Source organism: Salvia miltiorrhiza, chromosome 3 (genome assembly GCF_028751815.1).
Source record: "Salvia miltiorrhiza cultivar Shanhuang (shh) chromosome 3, IMPLAD_Smil_shh, whole genome shotgun sequence".
Taxonomy (NCBI): Eukaryota; Viridiplantae; Streptophyta; class Magnoliopsida; order Lamiales; family Lamiaceae; genus Salvia; species Salvia miltiorrhiza.
Window position 1 is genome coordinate 6,954,773 of NC_080389.1, and position 24,447 is coordinate 6,979,219.

Consider the following 24,447-nt stretch of genomic DNA (forward strand, 5'->3'; position numbering starts at 1 on the left):
ACAAGTATGGTCTGCATAAGTCCCCTCTTTCACTCAGGCATTTATAAGTAAAATATTGTGTCACTCCTTCTCTGTAGTTCCCAAGCAGCATATATTCGTATTGCAAAAATTTCTGGACCTCATATTCTAAGTCAATAAATATTTCGATGTTTCTTTTCCAGGCCTCATTCTTCATTGCATATGTTGTAACATCTGGATGGACCACTACATTTTCTACAGAGCTTTTTCGGCTGAAGTTCCTCGTTTGTAGATTTTTGAAAGGAGGTATGTGTTGCTGCACTAATGAAGAACTCGAGGTCCTTTCCAACCCTTATCACAGACAAATTCCCAGAATTCTCTTTTTCAGCCTTCTTGGTATAACGTACTTCTTCCTCGCACCCCTTATTTTGTATCTGATCACTCTCTCCCAATAACTACACTGGTAATTGTAATTTATAATTTTTATTAAATTTTACTTCAAGACAATTTCTATAATTTCATATTTGATCACAAGTTTGTCTTTCTTATAGTGTGCAGGAGGATGCTACTCCAAAAAGGAAATTGATGAAGTAAGGATAGAGTGGGCAGAATTTGTATGTAAAATCACAGATGAGTGATGATGGGTAAGTTTTATATAAAGTTAATTTTTTAATATTTTTGAGATATATGGTTAATAAATTTTATAAATTGATACTTGAAATATTTTAATATTGCAGATGGTGTAACTTGCTTGTTTTCGGTGTTTGCAGTTATGTTTCAATTAGTAGGATGATGATGTTTGGATTCTAATGTAATGTAGGATGATGATGTTTGGATTCTAATGTAATGTAGGTATGATGATGTTGGATTCTAATGTAATGTATGGATGATGATGTTGGATTATAATCTATGAATTTTATTATTAATTTATGTATTTTTAGCTTTTCATATTATATTTTTAGATTTACTGAAATATAAATTGAAAAAGCAGGAAATTTTAAATATAAATACAAAATAAAAACTATAATATAGAATAGACAACGGTTTTCTGCACTGTTGTATTTTCAAATAGACAACGGTCAAGAACTAGTTGTATATAAGAGAATAGACAACGGATGACCAGTCGTTGTCTATCAGAGAATAGACAACGGGTTTTCTCATGTTGTCTATCACAGAATAGACAACGAACGCTAAGACGTTGTCTATGAGAGAATAGACAACGGTCTAGAAACCGTTGTCTATGACCGCCCCTCAATAGACAATACTCTCATTTACAACAGTTGATTTTGTAATAGACAACGCGTTCCGTCCGTTGTCTATTTGTCATACCCCGACTTTTAATCCCTGATTAAGGGCTTAATTATTAATAATTAGGGTTCGGCATCCATTAATAATAAAACTGGTTTGATTTATCTGAGGTGATTTAATCATTATATATGTGTTTTAATGTGCTTAGTTAAAGAATTTTTATAAATGCAGTGCATAAGTTTTAGTCGGTGAGTTAAGTGTATTTATATGAGCAAGTTATTATGATTTTTATTTGAGGATATTAGCACTTGGAATTTTAATTAAGTTTCTAAAGCAAGTGCAGTTTATTTTTACCGAGAAATCAAAGAATACCGGTTTATGGAAATTTTTCCAAACAAAATATTTTCAAATTATTTTTCCTATGATGAGGAATATTATAATTGAGTGAGTGCACTAATTTTAGTGATATTTATTTTAATTTGATCACATGAATAATTATGCTATGATATTTTATTATTGAGTAACATTCCCATAAGTATTGTGATTATTATTTAATCACCCTTCTCACACTATTATTTTAATTTCTTAAGCATGTGTTTAATTACCACAAATTGCCAAGTGTAGAGAGTGAGAGAGTGTAGAGATTAGAGAGTGAGAGAGTGTAGAGATTTGAGAGATCAAGGCAATTAATGCCCAAATATTCCTTAAGATTTTCAAATCTTGCCAAATCTCTCAAAGATTACCAAATCAAAATCAATCTTCCAAAGCAATTCACTCTCTCCTTCTCCCTTAAGTTTCGACCACCACCTTCTCTCCCTCTCCCTCATCTCTCACTTCACTTTCCACCATTATCCTCCATTGATGCACCTTCGGAGCTTCACAAATTCATACCAAAACTCAAATCACCCTCTAAATCCACCTTAAACACCTTCCATCTCCTTAGATTCAAGAAGATCCATGGAGATTCAATCTTGAAGTTAGAAAGAGAAAGTTTGGTTTTGGGTGTAAGTTTGGGTAAGTGAGCTTTAAATTCATAGATATGACTTATATGAGGTTGTATGTGAGTATAGTTGAAGGATTGAAGCAAGAAATCACCCCCTCTATTATTTTTCACAATTTTCGAAAATATGGGTCTCATACCCTTCAAAAAAAAAATTCTTTTTCTTTCCTTGAATTGGGGTGAGAAAAGTGATCTATGATATGTTTGGTGATGATTGATGTGTGTTTTGAAAAGCTATGCTTTGAGATTCAAATTTTGAATGAGTTTAGTTTACCCAAAATTGGGAATTTTTGAGTGGATGCTTTAAATGATGAATTGATGATGTATATGAGTCCATGAGATGTATATGATGATGATTGATGGATTAAATTGAGTATATGATGTCAATTGATGATTTTGATATGAGTTAGTTTACTAAAATTAGGGCTATGTGTATCTATGCTCTAATTTGTAAATTGATGGAATATATGTGAGTTTATATGATTAAAATTGATAGATATATGATGAGATTAAAGATCCATGTGTGTTTATAGAATTTCAAAGAAATTAGTTTAATAAAAATTAGGACTTTCTTGTCTATGTGTTTATTAAGTGATTTGGCTTAAGATATGTGAAATTGAGCATGATGTTGGTGTTTAATTATGTTGGATTAGGTCTTTTGTAAGCTAAGTAAAATTTGGACTTAGTTTAGTTTGAAGGAGTTTTTGAGTTCTCATATGATGTGAGGTTAATGAATGATAAAATGAGGTCTAATTGTTTTATGATCATGATGTGAAAGTTTATCATGTTTTTGTTGAGAGTTTTATGTTGATACATGAATTTTTATTAGAGTTTAGTTGACATGATTAAAGGGGATTTATATGTATAAAATGAGTTATATGAAGTATGAGCTCATTTTGAATGATTGAGTGTTTTTGAGCATGAAATTGAGAAGAGGATTGAATTGATACGTTTGTTGAAACGTTTCCCTTGAGATTGGAGCTAAGATGTAAAAGAGGAGAGTTAATTTGAGTATGATAAGTATTACAATGTGTTTGAATGTTTTTGAGTATTATATGTGCTTAAAATGAGCTTTGATTGGTTTTCTTTGAAGGAATGTTGAATTGAGCATTTAAGAGTTTGAGATGAGTTTTTGGTAATTTTTCGTAGGCTACTGACCTACTGTGATCGACGGGTTTTCGATGTCAAAAGCTTTGAAAAGTTTACAGAAAGTCCCTACATGAGTCTGGAGCACCCCTGTAAAATTTCAAGTCATTGGGACTTGATTTACTATTTTTATAAAATGCAAAACCAAATCTGCACATTTCTACCGGGAATTTCAGAGAACAGGGGACAAGGTCATTCATTTCAGTAGCTTCCTGTGTGATCTAGCTTTCCATATTTTTATGGTATCAACCTTACTGTATGGGCTAGATATCCACAAAATTTGAGCTCAGTTTGATAACGTTTACTATTTTTCAAAAATCAAAGTTTTCGATTGCCCAAAACTGCCGAATATGGTAGATCGTGGTAAAAACGTCATATCTCTCAAACCACTTGGAGTTTTCGACTCTACTTTTTTTTATATGAAACTAGACTTGAAGATATTTCTTTCGGTATGAGTCTCGAGTCCAGGAGATGTCGGAGTCAGAACAGATTAAATTTTGAAGTTGAATCAGTGTAAAAACAGAGCATGTTTTAATGATGTTTGATTGTGATTCTTATGTGCCTTATGTGATTGTGTTGTCTATGTGTTTGAATGAGATTAGACGAGCCTTATATGAGAGATAAATCGAGACTTAGAACCATGATTTTCTTGAAACCTATCCTTGGACTAAAGGATTTGAGATGAGTGGAGAGTTTATATAGAGTTGAGTAAGGAGATAGAATATGAGATAGAGCATGAGTTAAGGCTTTATGAGTATGGATTTTTTTTAAAAAGGATTAAAATGTTTTAAATCAATTCCATTTAATGGAGTTTAAATTGCTTATTTAAGTCATTTATAAATGAATAATGGAATTTCGTATTTATTTACATGGAAATGAAATGTATAGAATGTTATAAGATGGTGCATGATTATTATCTCTTATGTGAACATGTGAAATTTTTAAATGATATTAAGTTTAAGGATGTTGAATTCTTTTATTTTGTTTGTTATGTGGTTACGTGATATTATGTGGTTAGTCGATGTTATGTTGGTTTTTGATTGTTTTAATCGAAATGAATTATGGATGCTAGAACCCTAAAACACTAAAAGATACCCTAGACACGTAGATTTAGACTTTGTCTTGTGACAATTTTTCTTCACGAACTTACCGACTCTTCATCAATAAAGGTCCGGGCGACAGGAAGTGAAGCCGAAGAAGAAGCGACTCCACGCTAGCTTAAGAACGTTTGAGGTGGGCATTATTTTTACTATTACGTATATAGAGATCCCCTGCGTGACGTAGGCCTCATATACGAATATATGTGCATGATATGTTTTAACTGTTTATTTCAGTTTTATGAAATGTTCAAATGATAAATGCCCTTTATGAAAATGAAATGTTTATGAAATGAAATGAAAAGTTTATGAAATGATTGACTGCCAAAAATGTTTATGTTTTTATATGTATCCTATCTGTGTTGGTTCGCCAACTTTAAAGGAAATCCAATTGGGATCCTACGCTAGACAAAGGTCGCTAGCTAGGGTTAATGTGTACACTCATGGAGACCGCGAGTCGCTTGCGACCGGTCTTGGCGTCCGTGGTAAGGAGGCCTCCTTCCCGGCGCGTGACAGAAAGGAACAAATATGGATCATATGAAGGAAAATGGGTCGGCCGGCCAATCTTATGAAAACGAAAGAAATGTTTTAGTAAGCGCAGGTCTTTCAAGAAAACCCCTGTGTGTTACTGTTATGGCAGTTCAATTTATATATGTATGCATGTTGTATTTTCGGCTTATGCCACTGAGTATTTTTATACTCAGCCCTGCATGTATTTCTAAATGTGCAGGTTGAGCTGGCGATGGAATGGATTGGTGTTGAGCGGATCCCCTTTCAATGATTAAGTAACAAAACCTTGAGTATGCATCTCCATATGCATAACTCACACGCATTACGATGCAACACTCTGATTTTGTTATCGTTTCTACATGAACTTAATACCAATTTATTTCGGATGATGTCACGTGGGTCTAGTCTTTGTTATGAACGTTTGTAATTACCCAAGCAGTTATATATTATTAATTGCTTTAAAGGAACGTCTTTTTCTTAAAGTGTTTTAAGTCACAACTAAATTTCCTTTCTTATTGTTCACCCTAAGTCATAACCCCGGTTAACCCGTCATTGGGATAGTGGGCTGTGACAGAGTGGTATCAGAGCGGTTCGTTCGCTCTGGCCCTAGAAACCTTTTTCTAAATAGCCGAGTCTAGCTTAATTCACCAGACATACATGGGTTCATACGACACCGCTCAACACTCCATTGCATCGTGCTCAATCAAGGAAAAAGGTAACTGCAGTTTCAACGTTTTAAAGATGTTAATGTTCTAAAATGCTTCATGAATATGTTTATGTGAAGAGCATGTTATGATGAAATGTTGAATGTTTTGCCTTTCATGGCATATTTTCGCAGTCTATGATGTTATGATCAGACGAATGATAGAAAAATTGACATATGTTTTCCCTGAGAACATAGATTGCTATAAGTTGCATGATCACAATTTCAAAAGAATATAGACTGCTAGATTAGTAGGATATCTCTACAATCTAGATTCTTAAAGTGATGATGTAGAAGAATGAAAGAGAACTTAGAGCATTTCAGCTCCCTCAAGAAAACAATGATTCTTTTGAACTACAAAGAGGAATGGAAAGATATGTACGAGGTAAAGGAAAAGCACAGAATGACGATACGCGACGAATTCAAGGTAAACGTTACATCAAAGGTTGAACCTTAGTCTCTACGTTCAAATGTTCAAGTGCGACGGAATATCAAATCGACTTTTGCTACAGGATAGATTTTAAGAATAGTGTGTTTTGCCTGTGTACGTATGTCTGTGTGTATATGTCTTAAGAGAGGTTTGGGGTTTGAGATCAATAGGATAGGGAACCTTAAGATAAGTTTAGTTGTCATGATGAACTTATGTTTTGTTATGTATAGTATGTTCATGGCTCTCCAAGTTCGGGACGATGTTTCCCGTGTGACTGGGAGGTGATGATGTTGGACCTGGCCAGTCCACATGATCCAAATCTCAGTAGACGTCTTTTGGGTTGGAAAACCCATGTGTTTCAACTTTCGGTTGAAAAGCCAGATGGGTTCTTACTCAAGGTCATTTTGTTCGACCTAGTAGTTAATCATTTCATACCCTCTGGTCATTCTTTTGATTCTCTTGAACAATTTCTACAACACCTTGCTTTGATGTTGTGTTGAGTTTGAGCCTTGCAACTCGTGAGTTGTCATAATAGATCCCCTTGTTTGATAAGACCAAGAAGTGTTAGTCTACCGACGTAGTATACTACCTAAACTATGGCTTCGTATAATTGTGTCTCATTGTGATTAGTTGAGATTAGTCTTTGTCCTATAAGTGATATCGACCACTCATTATGATAGAAATTCAGAGTTCAAGCTAAGACTGTAATATAGTGTTCGAGTACGAGGACTTAAGTTAATTGGTCTATGATAGTTTTAAGATAGGTTCATAGAAAAGTGTTGTGTATCTGATAGGTAACAAGAAATGGGTTGATGACCATTTTGGTCTTTGGAAAATAGAATACCCCGTAGATGAGCCCTAGGAATGAGGTAGGAGCAAAATGAACCGCCGCAAAAGGACGAGGGAACTTATTCTCAAGTAAATCTTGTGTATATAAATTGGAATTGGGAATCCAATTGATATGAGGAGAGATCCGGATCTATTCTAGATCGGAAAGTTAAAGTACTAAGGAATAAGTCGAAACCCTTAATAAAGGTACTTTGGAAGCATCATGATCAAGAAGAGGCGACGTGGGAACTCGAGTCTAGCATGAAGGAGAAGTACCCAGAATTATTTCTTGTGTTACAAATTTCGGGACGAAATTTCTTTTAAGGGGGATAGTATGTCATACCCCGACTTTTAATCCCTGATTAAGGGCTTAATTATTAATAATTAGGGTTCGGCATCCATTAATAATAAAACTGGTTTGATTTATCTGAGGTGATTTAATCATTATATATGTGTTTTAATGTGCTTAGTTAAAGAATTTTTATAAATGCAGTGCATAAGTTTTAGTCGGTGAGTTAAGTGTATTTATATGAGCAAGTTATTATGATTTTTATTTGAGGATATTAGCACTTGGAATTTTAATTAAGTTTCTAAAGCAAGTGCAGTTTATTTTTACCGAGAAATCAAAGAATACCGGTTTATGGAAATTTTTCCAAACAAAATATTTTCAAATTATTTTTCCTATGATGAGGAATATTATAATTGAGTGAGTGCACTAATTTTAGTGATATTTATTTTAATTTGATCACATGAATAATTATGCTATGATATTTTATTATTGAGTAACATTCCCATAAGTATTGTGATTATTATTTAATCACCCTTCTCACACTATTATTTTAATTTCTTAAGCATGTGTTTAATTACCACAAATTGCCAAGTGTAGAGAGTGAGAGAGTGTAGAGATTAGAGAGTGAGAGAGTGTAGAGATTTGAGAGATCAAGGCAATTAATGCCCAAATATTCCTTAAGATTTTCAAATCTTGCCAAATCTCTCAAAGATTACCAAATCAAAATCAATCTTCCAAAGCAATTCACTCTCTCCTTCTCCCTTAAGTTTCGACCACCACCTTCTCTCCCTCTCCCTCATCTCTCACTTCACTTTCCACCATTATCCTCCATTGATGCACCTTCGGAGCTTCACAAATTCATACCAAAACTCAAATCACCCTCTAAATCCACCTTAAACACCTTCCATCTCCTTAGATTCAAGAAGATCCATGGAGATTCAATCTTGAAGTTAGAAAGAGAAAGTTTGGTTTTGGGTGTAAGTTTGGGTAAGTGAGCTTTAAATTCATAGATATGACTTATATGAGGTTGTATGTGAGTATAGTTGAAGGATTGAAGCAAGAAATCACCCCCTCTATTATTTTTCACAATTTTCGAAAATATGGGTCTCATACCCTTCAAAAAAAAAATTCTTTTTCTTTCCTTGAATTGGGGTGAGAAAAGTGATCTATGATATGTTTGGTGATGATTGATGTGTGTTTTGAAAAGCTATGCTTTGAGATTCAAATTTTGAATGAGTTTAGTTTACCCAAAATTGGGAATTTTTGAGTGGATGCTTTAAATGATGAATTGATGATGTATATGAGTCCATGAGATGTATATGATGATGATTGATGGATTAAATTGAGTATATGATGTCAATTGATGATTTTGATATGAGTTAGTTTACTAAAATTAGGGCTATGTGTATCTATGCTCTAATTTGTAAATTGATGGAATATATGTGAGTTTATATGATTAAAATTGATAGATATATGATGAGATTAAAGATCCATGTGTGTTTATAGAATTTCAAAGAAATTAGTTTAATAAAAATTAGGACTTTCTTGTCTATGTGTTTATTAAGTGATTTGGCTTAAGATATGTGAAATTGAGCATGATGTTGGTGTTTAATTATGTTGGATTAGGTCTTTTGTAAGCTAAGTAAAATTTGGACTTAGTTTAGTTTGAAGGAGTTTTTGAGTTCTCATATGATGTGAGGTTAATGAATGATAAAATGAGGTCTAATTGTTTTATGATCATGATGTGAAAGTTTATCATGTTTTTGTTGAGAGTTTTATGTTGATACATGAATTTTTATTAGAGTTTAGTTGACATGATTAAAGGGGATTTATATGTATAAAATGAGTTATATGAAGTATGAGCTCATTTTGAATGATTGAGTGTTTTTGAGCATGAAATTGAGAAGAGGATTGAATTGATACGTTTGTTGAAACGTTTCCCTTGAGATTGGAGCTAAGATGTAAAAGAGGAGAGTTAATTTGAGTATGATAAGTATTACAATGTGTTTGAATGTTTTTGAGTATTATATGTGCTTAAAATGAGCTTTGATTGGTTTTCTTTGAAGGAATGTTGAATTGAGCATTTAAGAGTTTGAGATGAGTTTTTGGTAATTTTTCGTAGGCTACTGACCTACTGTGATCGACGGGTTTTCGATGTCAAAAAGCTTTGAAAATTTTACAGAAAGTCCCTACATGAGTCTGGAGCACCCCTGTAAAATTTCAAGTCATTGGGACTTGATTTACTATTTTTATAAAATGCAAAACCAAATCTGCACATTTCTACCGGGAATTTCAGAGAACAGGGGACAAGGTCATTCATTTCAGTAGCTTCCTGTGTGATCTAGCTTTCCATATTTTTATGGTATCAACCTTACTGTATGGGCTAGATATCCACAAAATTTGAGCTCAGTTTGATAACGTTTACTATTTTTCAAAAATCAAAGTTTTCGATTGCCCAAAACTGCCGAATATGGTAGATCGTGGTAAAAACGTCATATCTCTCAAACCACTTGGAGTTTTCGACTCTACTTTTTTTTATATGAAACTAGACTTGAAGATATTTCTTTCGGTATGAGTCTCGAGTCCAGGAGATGTCGGAGTCAGAACAGATTAAATTTTGAAGTTGAATCAGTGTAAAAACAGAGCATGTTTTAATGATGTTTGATTGTGATTCTTATGTGCCTTATGTGATTGTGTTGTCTATGTGTTTGAATGAGATTAGACGAGCCTTATATGAGAGATAAATCGAGACTTAGAACCATGATTTTCTTGAAACCTATCCTTGGACTAAAGGATTTGAGATGAGTGGAGAGTTTATATAGAGTTGAGTAAGGAGATAGAATATGAGATAGAGCATGAGTTAAGGCTTTATGAGTATGGATTTTTTTTAAAAAGGATTAAAATGTTTTAAATCAATTCCATTTAATGGAGTTTAAATTGCTTATTTAAGTCATTTATAAATGAATAATGGAATTTCGTATTTATTTACATGGAAATGAAATGTATAGAATGTTATAAGATGGTACATGATTATTATCTCTTATGTGAACATGTGAAATTTTTAAATGATATTAAGTTTAAGGATGTTGAATTCTTTTATTTTGTTTGTTATGTGGTTACGTGATATTATGTGGTTAGTCGATGTTATGTTGGTTTTTGATTGTTTTAATCGAAATGAATTATGGATGCTAGAACCCTAAAACACTAAAAGATACCCTAGACACGTAGATTTAGACTTTGTCTTGTGACAATTTTTCTTCACGAACTTACCGACTCTTCATCAATAAAGGTCCGGGCGACAGGAAGTGAAGCCGAAGAAGAAGCGACTCCACGCTAGCTTAAGAACGTTTGAGGTGGGCATTATTTTTACTATTACGTATATAGAGATCCCCTGCGTGACGTAGGCCTCATATACGAATATATGTGCATGATATGTTTTAACTGTTTATTTCAGTTTTATGAAATGTTCAAATGATAAATGCCCTTTATGAAAATGAAATGTTTATGAAATGAAATGAAAAGTTTATGAAATGATTGACTGCCAAAAATGTTTATGTTTTTATATGTATCCTATCTGTGTTGGTTCGCCAACTTTAAAGGAAATCCAATTGGGATCCTACGCTAGACAAAGGTCGCTAGCTAGGGTTAATGTGTACACTCATGGAGACCGCGAGTCGCTTGCGACCGGTCTTGGCGTCCGTGGTAAGGAGGCCTCCTTCCCGGCGCGTGACAGAAAGGAACAAATATGGATCATATGAAGGAAAATGGGTCGGCCGGCCAATCTTATGAAAACGAAAGAAATGTTTTAGTAAGCGCAGGTCTTTCAAGAAAACCCCTGTGTGTTACTGTTATGGCAGTTCAATTTATATATGTATGCATGTTGTATTTTCGGCTTATGCCACTGAGTATTTTTATACTCAGCCCTGCATGTATTTCTAAATGTGCAGGTTGAGCTGGCGATGGAATGGATTGGTGTTGAGCGGATCCCCTTTCAATGATTAAGTAACAAAACCTTGAGTATGCATCTCCATATGCATAACTCACACGCATTACGATGCAACACTCTGATTTTGTTATCGTTTCTACATGAACTTAATACCAATTTATTTCGGATGATGTCACGTGGGTCTAGTCTTTGTTATGAACGTTTGTAATTACCCAAGCAGTTATATATTATTAATTGCTTTAAAGGAACGTCTTTTTCTTAAAGTGTTTTAAGTCACAACTAAATTTCCTTTCTTATTGTTCACCCTAAGTCATAACCCCGGTTAACCCGTCATTGGGATAGTGGGCTGTGACAGAGTGGTATCAGAGCGGTTCGTTCGCTCTGGCCCTAGAAACCTTTTTCTAAATAGCCGAGTCTAGCTTAATTCACCAGACATACATGGGTTCATACGACACCGCTCAACACTCCATTGCATCGTGCTCAATCAAGGAAAAAGGTAACTGCAGTTTCAACGTTTTAAAGATGTTAATGTTCTAAAATGCTTCATGAATATGTTTATGTGAAGAGCATGTTATGATGAAATGTTGAATGTTTTGCCTTTCATGGCATATTTTCGCAGTCTATGATGTTATGATCAGACGAATGATAGAAAAATTGACATATGTTTTCCCTGAGAACATAGATTGCTATAAGTTGCATGATCACAATTTCAAAAGAATATAGACTGCTAGATTAGTAGGATATCTCTACAATCTAGATTCTTAAAGTGATGATGTAGAAGAATGAAAGAGAACTTAGAGCATTTCAGCTCCCTCAAGAAAACAATGATTCTTTTGAACTACAAAGAGGAATGGAAAGATATGTACGAGGTAAAGGAAAAGCACAGAATGACGATACGCGACGAATTCAAGGTAAACGTTACATCAAAGGTTGAACCTTAGTCTCTACGTTCAAATGTTCAAGTGCGACGGAATATCAAATCGACTTTTGCTACAGGATAGATTTTAAGAATAGTGTGTTTTGCCTGTGTACGTATGTCTGTGTGTATATGTCTTAAGAGAGGTTTGGGGTTTGAGATCAATAGGATAGGGAACCTTAAGATAAGTTTAGTTGTCATGATGAACTTATGTTTTGTTATGTATAGTATGTTCATGGCTCTCCAAGTTCGGGACGATGTTTCCCGTGTGACTGGGAGGTGATGATGTTGGACCTGGCCAGTCCACATGATCCAAATCTCAGTAGACGTCTTTTGGGTTGGAAAACCCATGTGTTTCAACTTTCGGTTGAAAAGCCAGATGGGTTCTTACTCAAGGTCATTTTGTTCGACCTAGTAGTTAATCATTTCATACCCTCTGGTCATTCTTTTGATTCTCTTGAACAATTTCTACAACACCTTGCTTTGATGTTGTGTTGAGTTTGAGCCTTGCAACTCGTGAGTTGTCATAATAGATCCCCTTGTTTGATAAGACCAAGAAGTGTTAGTCTACCGACGTAGTATACTACCTAAACTATGGCTTCGTATAATTGTGTCTCATTGTGATTAGTTGAGATTAGTCTTTGTCCTATAAGTGATATCGACCACTCATTATGATAGAAATTCAGAGTTCAAGCTAAGACTGTAATATAGTGTTCGAGTACGAGGACTTAAGTTAATTGGTCTATGATAGTTTTAAGATAGGTTCATAGAAAAGTGTTGTGTATCTGATAGGTAACAAGAAATGGGTTGATGACCATTTTGGTCTTTGGAAAATAGAATACCCCGTAGATGAGCCCTAGGAATGAGGTAGGAGCAAAATGAACCGCCGCAAAAGGACGAGGGAACTTATTCTCAAGTAAATCTTGTGTATATAAATTGGAATTGGGAATCCAATTGATATGAGGAGAGATCCGGATCTATTCTAGATCGGAAAGTTAAAGTACTAAGGAATAAGTCGAAACCCTTAATAAAGGTACTTTGGAAGCATCATGATCAAGAAGAGGCGACGTGGGAACTCGAGTCTAGCATGAAGGAGAAGTACCCAGAATTATTTCTTGTGTTACAAATTTCGGGACGAAATTTCTTTTAAGGGGGATAGTATGTCATACCCCGACTTTTAATCCCTGATTAAGGGCTTAATTATTAATAATTAGGGTTCGGCATCCATTAATAATAAAACTGGTTTGATTTATCTGAGGTGATTTAATCATTATATATGTGTTTTAATGTGCTTAGTTAAAGAATTTTTATAAATGCAGTGCATAAGTTTTAGTCGGTGAGTTAAGTGTATTTATATGAGCAAGTTATTATGATTTTTATTTGAGGATATTAGCACTTGGAATTTTAATTAAGTTTCTAAAGCAAGTGCAGTTTATTTTTACCGAGAAATCAAAGAATACCGGTTTATGGAAATTTTTCCAAACAAAATATTTTCAAATTATTTTTCCTATGATGAGGAATATTATAATTGAGTGAGTGCACTAATTTTAGTGATATTTATTTTAATTTGATCACATGAATAATTATGCTATGATATTTTATTATTGAGTAACATTCCCATAAGTATTGTGATTATTATTTAATCACCCTTCTCACACTATTATTTTAATTTCTTAAGCATGTGTTTAATTACCACAAATTGCCAAGTGTAGAGAGTGAGAGAGTGTAGAGATTAGAGAGTGAGAGAGTGTAGAGATTTGAGAGATCAAGGCAATTAATGCCCAAATATTCCTTAAGATTTTCAAATCTTGCCAAATCTCTCAAAGATTACCAAATCAAAATCAATCTTCCAAAGCAATTCACTCTCTCCTTCTCCCTTAAGTTTCGACCACCACCTTCTCTCCCTCTCCCTCATCTCTCACTTCACTTTCCACCATTATCCTCCATTGATGCACCTTCGGAGCTTCACAAATTCATACCAAAACTCAAATCACCCTCTAAATCCACCTTAAACACCTTCCATCTCCTTAGATTCAAGAAGATCCATGGAGATTCAATCTTGAAGTTAGAAAGAGAAAGTTTGGTTTTGGGTGTAAGTTTGGGTAAGTGAGCTTTAAATTCATAGATATGACTTATATGAGGTTGTATGTGAGTATAGTTGAAGGATTGAAGCAAGAAATCACCCCCTCTATTATTTTTCACAATTTTCGAAAATATGGGTCTCATACCCTTCAAAAAAAAAATTCTTTTTCTTTCCTTGAATTGGGGTGAGAAAAGTGATCTATGATATGTTTGGTGATGATTGATGTGTGTTTTGAAAAGCTATGCTTTGAGATTCAAATTTTGAATGAGTTTAGTTTACCCAAAATTGGGAATTTTTGAGTGGATGCTTTAAATGATGAATTGATGATGTATATGAGTCCATGAGATGTATATGATGATGATTGATGGATTAAATTGAGTATATGATGTCAATTGATGATTTTGATATGAGTTAGTTTACTAAAATTAGGGCTATGTGTATCTATGCTCTAATTTGTAAATTGATGGAATATATGTGAGTTTATATGATTAAAATTGATAGATATATGATGAGATTAAAGATCCATGTGTGTTTATAGAATTTCAAAGAAATTAGTTTAATAAAAATTAGGACTTTCTTGTCTATGTGTTTATTAAGTGATTTGGCTTAAGATATGTGAAATTGAGCATGATGTTGGTGTTTAATTATGTTGGATTAGGTCTTTTGTAAGCTAAGTAAAATTTGGACTTAGTTTAGTTTGAAGGAGTTTTTGAGTTCTCATATGATGTGAGGTTAATGAATGATAAAATGAGGTCTAATTGTTTTATGATCATGATGTGAAAGTTTATCATGTTTTTGTTGAGAGTTTTATGTTGATACATGAATTTTTATTAGAGTTTAGTTGACATGATTAAAGGGGATTTATATGTATAAAATGAGTTATATGAAGTATGAGCTCATTTTGAATGATTGAGTGTTTTTGAGCATGAAATTGAGAAGAGGATTGAATTGATACGTTTGTTGAAACGTTTCCCTTGAGATTGGAGCTAAGATGTAAAAGAGGAGAGTTAATTTGAGTATGATAAGTATTACAATGTGTTTGAATGTTTTTGAGTATTATATGTGCTTAAAATGAGCTTTGATTGGTTTTCTTTGAAGGAATGTTGAATTGAGCATTTAAGAGTTTGAGATGAGTTTTTGGTAATTTTTCGTAGGCTACTGACCTACTGTGATCGACGGGTTTTCGATGTCAAAAAGCTTTGAAAATTTTACAGAAAGTCCCTACATGAGTCTGGAGCACCCCTGTAAAATTTCAAGTCATTGGGACTTGATTTACTATTTTTATAAAATGCAAAACCAAATCTGCACATTTCTACCGGGAATTTCAGAGAACAGGGGACAAGGTCATTCATTTCAGTAGCTTCCTGTGTGATCTAGCTTTCCATATTTTTATGGTATCAACCTTACTGTATGGGCTAGATATCCACAAAATTTGAGCTCAGTTTGATAACGTTTACTATTTTTCAAAAATCAAAGTTTTCGATTGCCCAAAACTGCCGAATATGGTAGATCGTGGTAAAAACGTCATATCTCTCAAACCACTTGGAGTTTTCGACTCTACTTTTTTTATATGAAACTAGACTTGAAGATATTTCTTTCGGTATGAGTCTCGAGTCCAGGAGATGTCGGAGTCAGAACAGATTAAATTTTGAAGTTGAATCAGTGTAAAAACAGAGCATGTTTTAATGATGTTTGATTGTGATTCTTATGTGCCTTATGTGATTGTGTTGTCTATGTGTTTGAATGAGATTAGACGAGCCTTATATGAGAGATAAATCGAGACTTAGAACCATGATTTTCTTGAAACCTATCCTTGAACTAAAGGATTTGAGATGAGTGGAGAGTTTATATAGAGTTGAGTAAGGAGATAGAATATGAGATAGAGCATGAGTTAAGGCTTTATGAGTATGAATTTTTTTTAAAAGGATTAAAATGTTTTAAATCAATTCCATTTTAATGGAGTTTAAATTGCTTATTTAAGTCATTTATAAATGAATAATGGAATTTCGTATTTATTTACATGGAAATGAAATGTATAGAATGTTATAAGATGGTGCATGATTATTATCTCTTATGTGAACATGTGAAATTTTTAAATGATATTAAGTTTAAGGATGTTGAATTCTTTTATTTTGTTTGTTATGTGGTTACGTGATATTATGTGGTTAGTCGATGTTATGTTGGTTTTTGATTGTTTTAATCGAAATGAATTATGGATGCTAGAACCCTAAAACACTAAAAGATACCCTAGACACGTAGATTTAGACTTTGTCTTGTGACAATTTTTCTTCACGAACTTACCGACTCTTCATCAATAAAGGTCCGGGCGACAGGAAGTGAAGCCGAAGAAGAAGCGACTCCACGCTAGCTTAAGAACGTTTGAGGTGGGCATTATTTTTACTATTACGTATATAGAGATCCCCTGCGTGACGTAGGCCTCATATACGAATATATGTGCATGATATGTTTTAACTGTTTATTTCAGTTTTATGAAATGTTCAAATGATAAATGCCCTTTATGAAAATGAAATGTTTATGAAATGAAATGAAAAGTTTATGAAATGATTGACTGCCAAAAATGTTTATGTTTTTATATGTATCCTATCTGTGTTGGTTCGCCAACTTTAAAGGAAATCCAATTGGGATCCTACGCTAGACAAAGGTCGCTAGCTAGGGTTAATGTGTACACTCATGGAGACCGCGAGTCGCTTGCGACCGGTCTTGGCGTCCGTGGTAAGGAGGCCTCCTTCCCGGCGCGTGACAGAAAGGAACAAATATGGATCATATGAAGGAAAATGGGTCGGCCGGCCAATCTTATGAAAACGAAAGAAATGTTTTAGTAAGCGCAGGTCTTTCAAGAAAACCCCTGTGTGTTACTGTTATGGCAGTTCAATTTATATATGTATGCATGTTGTATTTTCGGCTTATGCCACTGAGTATTTTTATACTCAGCCCTGCATGTATTTCTAAATGTGCAGGTTGAGCTGGCGATGGAATGGATTGGTGTTGAGCGGATCCCCTTTCAATGATTAAGTAACAAAACCTTGAGTATGCATCTCCATATGCATAACTCACACGCATTACGATGCAACACTCTGATTTTGTTATCGTTTCTACATGAACTTAATACCAATTTATTTCGGATGATGTCACGTGGGTCTAGTCTTTGTTATGAACGTTTGTAATTACCCAAGCAGTTATATATTATTAATTGCTTTAAAGGAACGTCTTTTTCTTAAAGTGTTTTAAGTCACAACTAAATTTCCTTTCTTATTGTTCACCCTAAGTCATAACCCCGGTTAACCCGTCATTGGGATAGTGGGCTGTGACAGAGTGGTATCAGAGCGGTTCGTTCGCTCTGGCCCTAGAAACCTTTTTCTAAATAGCCGAGTCTAGCTTAATTCACCAGACATACATGGGTTCATACGACACCGCTCAACACTCCATTGCATCGTGCTCAATCAAGGAAAAAGGTAACTGCAGTTTCAACGTTTTAAAGATGTTAATGTTCTAAAATGCTTCATGAATATGTTTATGTGAAGAGCATGTTATGATGAAATGTTGAATGTTTTGCCTTTCATGGCATATTTTCGCAGTCTATGATGTTATGATCAGACGAATGATAGAAAAATTGACATATGTTTTCCCTGAGAACATAGATTGCTATAAGTTGCATGATCACAATTTCAAAAGAATATAGACTGCTAGATTAGTAGGATATCTCTACAATCTAGATTCTTAAAGTGATGATGTAGAAGAATGAAAGAGAACTTAGAGCATTTCAGCTCCCTCAAGAAAACAATGATTCTTTTGAACTACAAAGAGGAATGGAAAGATATGTACGAGGTAAAGGAAAAGCACAGAATGACGATACGCGACGAATTCAAGGTAAACGTTACATCAAAGGTTGAACCTTAGTCTCTACGTTCAAATGTTCAAGTGCGACGGAATATCAAATCGACTTTTGCTACAGGATAGATTTTAAGAATAGTGTGTTTTGCCTGTGTACGTATGTCTGTGTGTATATGTCTTAAGAGAGGTTTGGGGTTTGAGATCAATAGGATAGGGAACCTTAAGATAAGTTTAGTTGTCATGATGAACTTATGTTTTGTTATGTATAGTATGTTCATGGCTCTCCAAGTTCGGGACGATGTTTCCCGTGTGACTGGGAGGTGATGATGTTGGACCTGGCCAGTCCACATGATCCAAATCTCAGTAGACGTCTTTTGGGTTGGAAAACCCATGTGTTTCAACTTTCGGTTGAAAAGCCAGATGGGTTCTTACTCAAGGTCATTTTGTTCGACCTAGTAGTTAATCATTTCATACCCTCTGGTCATTCTTTTGATTCTCTTGAACAATTTCTACAACACCTTGCTTTGATGTTGTGTTGAGTTTGAGCCTTGCAACTCGTGAGTTGTCATAATAGATCCCCTTGTTTGATAAGACCAAGAAGTGTTAGTCTACCGACGTAGTATACTACCTAAACTATGGCTTCGTATAATTGTGTCTCATTGTGATTAGTTGAGATTAGTCTTTGTCCTATAAGTGATATCGACCACTCATTATGATAGAAATTCAGAGTTCAAGCTAAGACTGTAATATAGTGTTCGAGTACGAGGACTTAAGTTAATTGGTCTATGATAGTTTTAAGATAGGTTCATAGAAAAGTGTTGTGTATCTGATAGGTAACAAGAAATGGGTTGATGACCATTTTGGTCTTTGGAAAATAGAATACCCCGTAGATGAGCCCTAGGAATGAGGTAGGAGCAAAATGAACCGCCGCAAAAGGACGAGGGAACTTATTCTCAAGTAAATCTTGTGTATATAAATTGGAATTGGGAATCCAATTGATATGAGGAGAGATCCGGATCTATTCTAGATCGGAAAGTTAAAGTACTAAGGAATAAGTCGAAACCCTTAATAAAGGTACTTTGGAAGCATCATGATCAAGAAGAGGCGACGTGGGAACTCGAGTCTAGCATGAAGGAGAAGTACCCAGAATTATTTCTTGTGTTACAAATTTCGGGACGAAATTTCTTTTAAGGGGGATAGTATGTCATACCCCGACTTTTAATCCCTGATTAAGGGCTTAATTATTAATAATTAGGGTTCGGCATCCATTAATAATAAAACTGGTTTGATTTATCTGAGGTGATTTAATCATTATATATGTGTTTTAATGTGCTTAGTTAAAGAATTTTTATAAATGCAGTGCATAAGTTTTAGTCGGTGAGTTAAGTGTATTTATATGAGCAAGTTATTATGATTTTTATTTGAGGATATTAGCACTTGGAATTTTAATTAAGTTTCTAAAGCAAGTGCAGTTTATTTTTACCGAGAAATCAAAGAATACCGGTTTATGGAAATTTTTCCAAACAAAATATTTTCAAATTATTTTTCCTATGATGAGGAATATTATAATTGAGTGAGTGCACTAATTTTAGTGATATTTATTTTAATTTGATCACATGAATAATTATGCTATGATATTTTATTATTGAGTAACATTCCCATAAGTATTGTGATTATTATTTAATCACCCTTCTCACACTATTATTTTAATTTCTTAAGCATGTGTTTAATTACCACAAATTGCCAAGTGTAGAGAGTGAGAGAGTGTAGAGATTAGAGAGTGAGAGAGTGTAGAGATTTGAGAGATCAAGGCAATTAATGCCCAAATATTCCTTAAGATTTTCAAATCTTGCCAAATCTCTCAAAGATTACCAAATCAAAATCAATCTTCCAAAGCAATTCACTCTCTCCTTCTCCCTTAAGTTTCGACCACCACCTTCTCTCCCTCTCCCTCATCTCTCACTTCACTTTCCACCATTATCCTCCATTGATGCACCTTCGGAGCTTCACAAATTCATACCAAAACTCAAATCACCCTCTAAATCCACCTTAAACACCTTCCATCTCCTTAGATTCAAGAAGATCCATGGAGATTCAATCTTGAAGTTAGAAAGAGAAAGTTTGGTTTTGGGTGTAAGTTTGGGTAAGTGAGCTTTAAATTCATAGATATGACTTATATGAGGTTGTATGTGAGTATAGTTGAAGGATTGAAGCAAGAAATCACCCCCTCTATTATTTTTCACAATTTTCGAAAATATGGGTCTCATACCCTTCAAAAAAAAAATTCTTTTTCTTTCCTTGAATTGGGGTGAGAAAAGTGATCTATGATATGTTTGGTGATGATTGATGTGTGTTTTGAAAAGCTATGCTTTGAGATTCAAATTTTGAATGAGTTTAGTTTACCCAAAATTGGGAATTTTTGAGTGGATGCTTTAAATGATGAATTGATGATGTATATGAGTCCATGAGATGTATATGATGATGATTGATGGATTAAATTGAGTATATGATGTCAATTGATGATTTTGATATGAGTTAGTTTACTAAAATTAGGGCTATGTGTATCTATGCTCTAATTTGTAAATTGATGGAATATATGTGAGTTTATATGATTAAAATTGATAGATATATGATGAGATTAAAGATCCATGTGTGTTTATAGAATTTCAAAGAAATTAGTTTAATAAAAATTAGGACTTTCTTGTCTATGTGTTTATTAAGTGATTTGGCTTAAGATATGTGAAATTGAGCATGATGTTGGTGTTTAATTATGTTGGATTAGGTCTTTTGTAAGCTAAGTAAAATTTGGACTTAGTTTAGTTTGAAGGAGTTTTTGAGTTCTCATATGATGTGAGGTTAATGAATGATAAAATGAGGTCTAATTGTTTTATGATCATGATGTGAAAGTTTATCATGTTTTTGTTGAGAGTTTTATGTTGATACATGAATTTTTATTAGAGTTTAGTTGACATGATTAAAGGGGATTTATATGTATAAAATGAGTTATATGAAGTATGAGCTCATTTTGAATGATTGAGTGTTTTTGAGCATGAAATTGAGAAGAGGATTGAATTGATACGTTTGTTGAAACGTTTCCCTTGAGATTGGAGCTAAGATGTAAAAGAGGAGAGTTAATTTGAGTATGATAAGTATTACAATGTGTTTGAATGTTTTTGAGTATTATATGTGCTTAAAATGAGCTTTGATTGGTTTTCTTTGAAGGAATGTTGAATTGAGCATTTAAGAGTTTGAGATGAGTTTTTGGTAATTTTTCGTAGGCTACTGACCTACTGTGATCGACGGGTTTTCGATGTCAAAAAGCTTTGAAAATTTTACAGAAAGTCCCTACATGAGTCTGGAGCACCCCTGTAAAATTTCAAGTCATTGGGACTTGATTTACTATTTTTATAAAATGCAAAACCAAATCTGCACATTTCTACCGGGAATTTCAGAGAACAGGGGACAAGGTCATTCATTTCAGTAGCTTCCTGTGTGATCTAGCTTTCCATATTTTTATGGTATCAACCTTACTGTATGGGCTAGATATCCACAAAATTTGAGCTCAGTTTGATAACGTTTACTATTTTTCAAAAATCAAAGTTTTCGATTGCCCAAAACTGCCGAATATGGTAGATCGTGGTAAAAACGTCATATCTCTCAAACCACTTGGAGTTTTCGACTCTACTTTTTTTTATATGAAACTAGACTTGAAGATATTTCTTTCGGTATGAGTCTCGAGTCCAGGAGATGTCGGAGTCAGAACAGATTAAATTTTGAAGTTGAATCAGTGTAAAAACAGAGCATGTTTTAATGATGTTTGATTGTGATTCTTATGTGCCTTATGTGATTGTGTTGTCTATGTGTTTGAATGAGATTAGACGAGCCTTATATGAGAGATAAATCGAGACTTAGAACCATGATTTTCTTGAAACCTATCCTTGGACTAAAGGATTTGAGATGAGTGGAGAGTTTATATAGAGTTGAGTAAGGAGATAGAATATGAGATAGAGCATGAGTTAAGGCTTTATGAGTATGGATTTTTTTTAAAAAGGATTAAAATGTTTTAAATCAATTCCATTTAATGGAGTTTAAATTGCTTATTTAAGTCATTTATAAATGAATAATGGAATTTCGTATTTATTTACATGGAAATGAAATGTATAGAATGTTATAAGATGGTGCATGATTATTATCTCTTATGTGAACATGTGAAATTTTTAAATGATATTAAGTTTAAGGATGTTGAATTCTTTTATTTTGTTTGTTATGTGGTTACGTGATATTATGTGGTTAGTCGATGTTATGTTGGTTTTTGATTGTTTTAATCGAAATGAATTATGGATGCTAGAACCCTAAAACACTAAAAGATACCCTAGACACGTAGATTTAGACTTTGTCTTGTGACAATTTTTCTTCACGAACTTACCGACTCTTCATCAATAAAGGTCCGGGCGACAGGAAGTGAAGCCGAAGAAGAAGCGACTCCACGCTAGCTTAAGAACGTTTGAGGTGGGCATTATTTTTACTATTACGTATATAGAGATCCCCTGCGTGACGTAGGCCTCATATACGAATATATGTGCATGATATGTTTTAACTGTTTATTTCAGTTTTATGAAATGTTCAAATGATAAATGCCCTTTATGAAAATGAAATGTTTATGAAATGAAATGAAAAGTTTATGAAATGATTGACTGCCAAAAATGTTTATGTTTTTATATGTATCCTATCTGTGTTGGTTCGCCAACTTTAAAGGAAATCCAATTGGGATCCTACGCTAGACAAAGGTCGCTAGCTAGGGTTAATGTGTACACTCATGGAGACCGCGAGTCGCTTGCGACCGGTCTTGGCGTCCGTGGTAAGGAGGCCTCCTTCCCGGCGCGTGACAGAAAGGAACAGATATGGATCATATGAAGGAAAATGGGTCGGCCGGCCAATCTTATGAAAACGAAAGAAATGTTTTAGTAAGCGCAGGTCTTTCAAGAAAACCCCTGTGTGTTACTGTTATGGCAGTTCAATTTATATATGTATGCATGTTGTATTTTCGGCTTATGCCACTGAGTATTTTTATACTCAGCCCTGCATGTATTTCTAAATGTGCAGGTTGAGCTGGCGATGTAATGGATTGGTGTTGAGCGGATCCCCTTTCAATGATTAAGTAACAAAACCTTGAGTATGCATCTCCATATGCATAACTCACACGCATTACGCTGCAACACTCTGATTTTGTTATCGTTTCTACATGAACTTAATACCAATTTATTTCGGATGATGTCACGTGGGTCTAGTCTTTGTTATGAACGTTTGTAATTACCCAAGCAGTTATATATTATTAATTGCTTTAAAGGAACGTCTTTTTCTTAAAGTGTTTTAAGTCACAACTAAATTTCCTTTCTTATTGTTCACCCTAAGTCATAACCCCGGTTAACCCGTCATTGGGATAGTGGGCTGTGACACTATTAGCGTTTTTTTGTAGTGTAAGGACTTCATACAAAAAGTAGGCCTTGATTGCAATGTGGTTTCTGCTCCTGTTGTGAATTTTGATTGTGGTTAAAGTTCAGTCTCTGTGTTTATGTGTGTGGCAAGTTTAGCCTCTGAGGTTGCTTGTCTCTTATCTTTTCTTTTTTGAGTTGTCTTGTTGTTTGCTGCGTGTGCTGTGTCTGTGCTCTGGTCTGTTGTTGTTCAGTTGTTGTTCTCTTCTCTTGAGTTTCTTGTGTTGAAGTTTTGTGTGTGCTTGCCTTGTTTTTCCTTTTTCTTCGTGTTGAGTTTTGTGTGGGCTCTGCTCTGTGTGTGTGTTCTGTTGTGTCTGTTGTGTCTTCAATGATAACCTTTTTCAGGTTTGAGAATGTGGTGATTTACCCCTGGGTTGGTCTCTAGTGTAGAGATTGAGTTAAATATGTATAATATTTTTCTCACCCTCTATTGTCTTATCTTTGTGATGGGATGATAGTAAAAATGGCTGTGATGATAAGCTCAAATCAAAGGCAGGCTCTTCCCTGGTGACTTAATGATCATTGTGCCAAAGGTGGAATGTGGAGAGTTGGCCCAATGATCTTTAATTCCCCAGCCCAAATCTGTTACCCGGCCCATTTCAACAAACCCTAGCCCACTATCCCATCTGCGCCGCTTCATCTTTTTTCCGCCGCCCGTCTCCTCGATCCCCACCTCCGACTTCAATGGTCCTCCCTCCTTCCCAATGACCTCCACTCCTTTTTATCCTTGCGGCAAGTTTTTCAATCGTAAGGAAGTTTCCACACCGTCTGAAATAGAAGGCTCTGCTATTCCTTCTTGAAGTGTCACCGGATTCCTGTTCGTGGTTTCCTGATTGGTGACTGTGGTTGTGAACTTCGCTTCGATTGAGTGCTTGTATCACCGGATTCCTGTCCATCGGTTTCCTGGTTTGGTGATACTTTGTGAGTGTGCAAGCCATCGAAATCCTGT

General features: G+C 34.5%; 5 long non-coding RNA genes across 5 annotated transcripts; all 5 read left to right on the forward strand.

Moving 5' to 3' along the window:
- The first annotated feature begins 377 nt into the window (after nucleotides 1-377).
- Nucleotides 378-904, forward strand: LOC131017268 (uncharacterized). Its single transcript, XR_009099516.1, has 3 exons — nucleotides 378-421; nucleotides 510-602; nucleotides 696-904. It is a non-coding gene; the product is annotated as an uncharacterized LOC131017268 (long non-coding RNA).
- A 976-nt stretch (nucleotides 905-1,880) lies between these two features.
- Nucleotides 1,881-5,441, forward strand: LOC131017269 (uncharacterized). The gene is made up of 3 exons (XR_009099517.1): nucleotides 1,881-2,220; nucleotides 4,522-4,585; nucleotides 5,180-5,441. It is a non-coding gene; the product is annotated as an uncharacterized LOC131017269 (long non-coding RNA).
- Nucleotides 5,442-7,857: 2,416 nt separating this feature from the next.
- LOC131017270 (uncharacterized) lies at nucleotides 7,858-11,418 on the forward strand. The gene is made up of 3 exons (XR_009099518.1): nucleotides 7,858-8,196; nucleotides 10,499-10,562; nucleotides 11,157-11,418. It is a non-coding gene; the product is annotated as an uncharacterized LOC131017270 (long non-coding RNA).
- A 2,416-nt stretch (nucleotides 11,419-13,834) lies between these two features.
- On the forward strand, nucleotides 13,835-17,394 carry LOC131017271 (uncharacterized). The gene is made up of 3 exons (XR_009099519.1): nucleotides 13,835-14,173; nucleotides 16,475-16,538; nucleotides 17,133-17,394. It is a non-coding gene; the product is annotated as an uncharacterized LOC131017271 (long non-coding RNA).
- A 2,418-nt stretch (nucleotides 17,395-19,812) lies between these two features.
- LOC131017272 (uncharacterized) lies at nucleotides 19,813-23,371 on the forward strand. The gene is made up of 3 exons (XR_009099520.1): nucleotides 19,813-20,149; nucleotides 22,452-22,515; nucleotides 23,110-23,371. It is a non-coding gene; the product is annotated as an uncharacterized LOC131017272 (long non-coding RNA).
- Nucleotides 23,372-24,447: the final 1,076 nt, after the last annotated feature.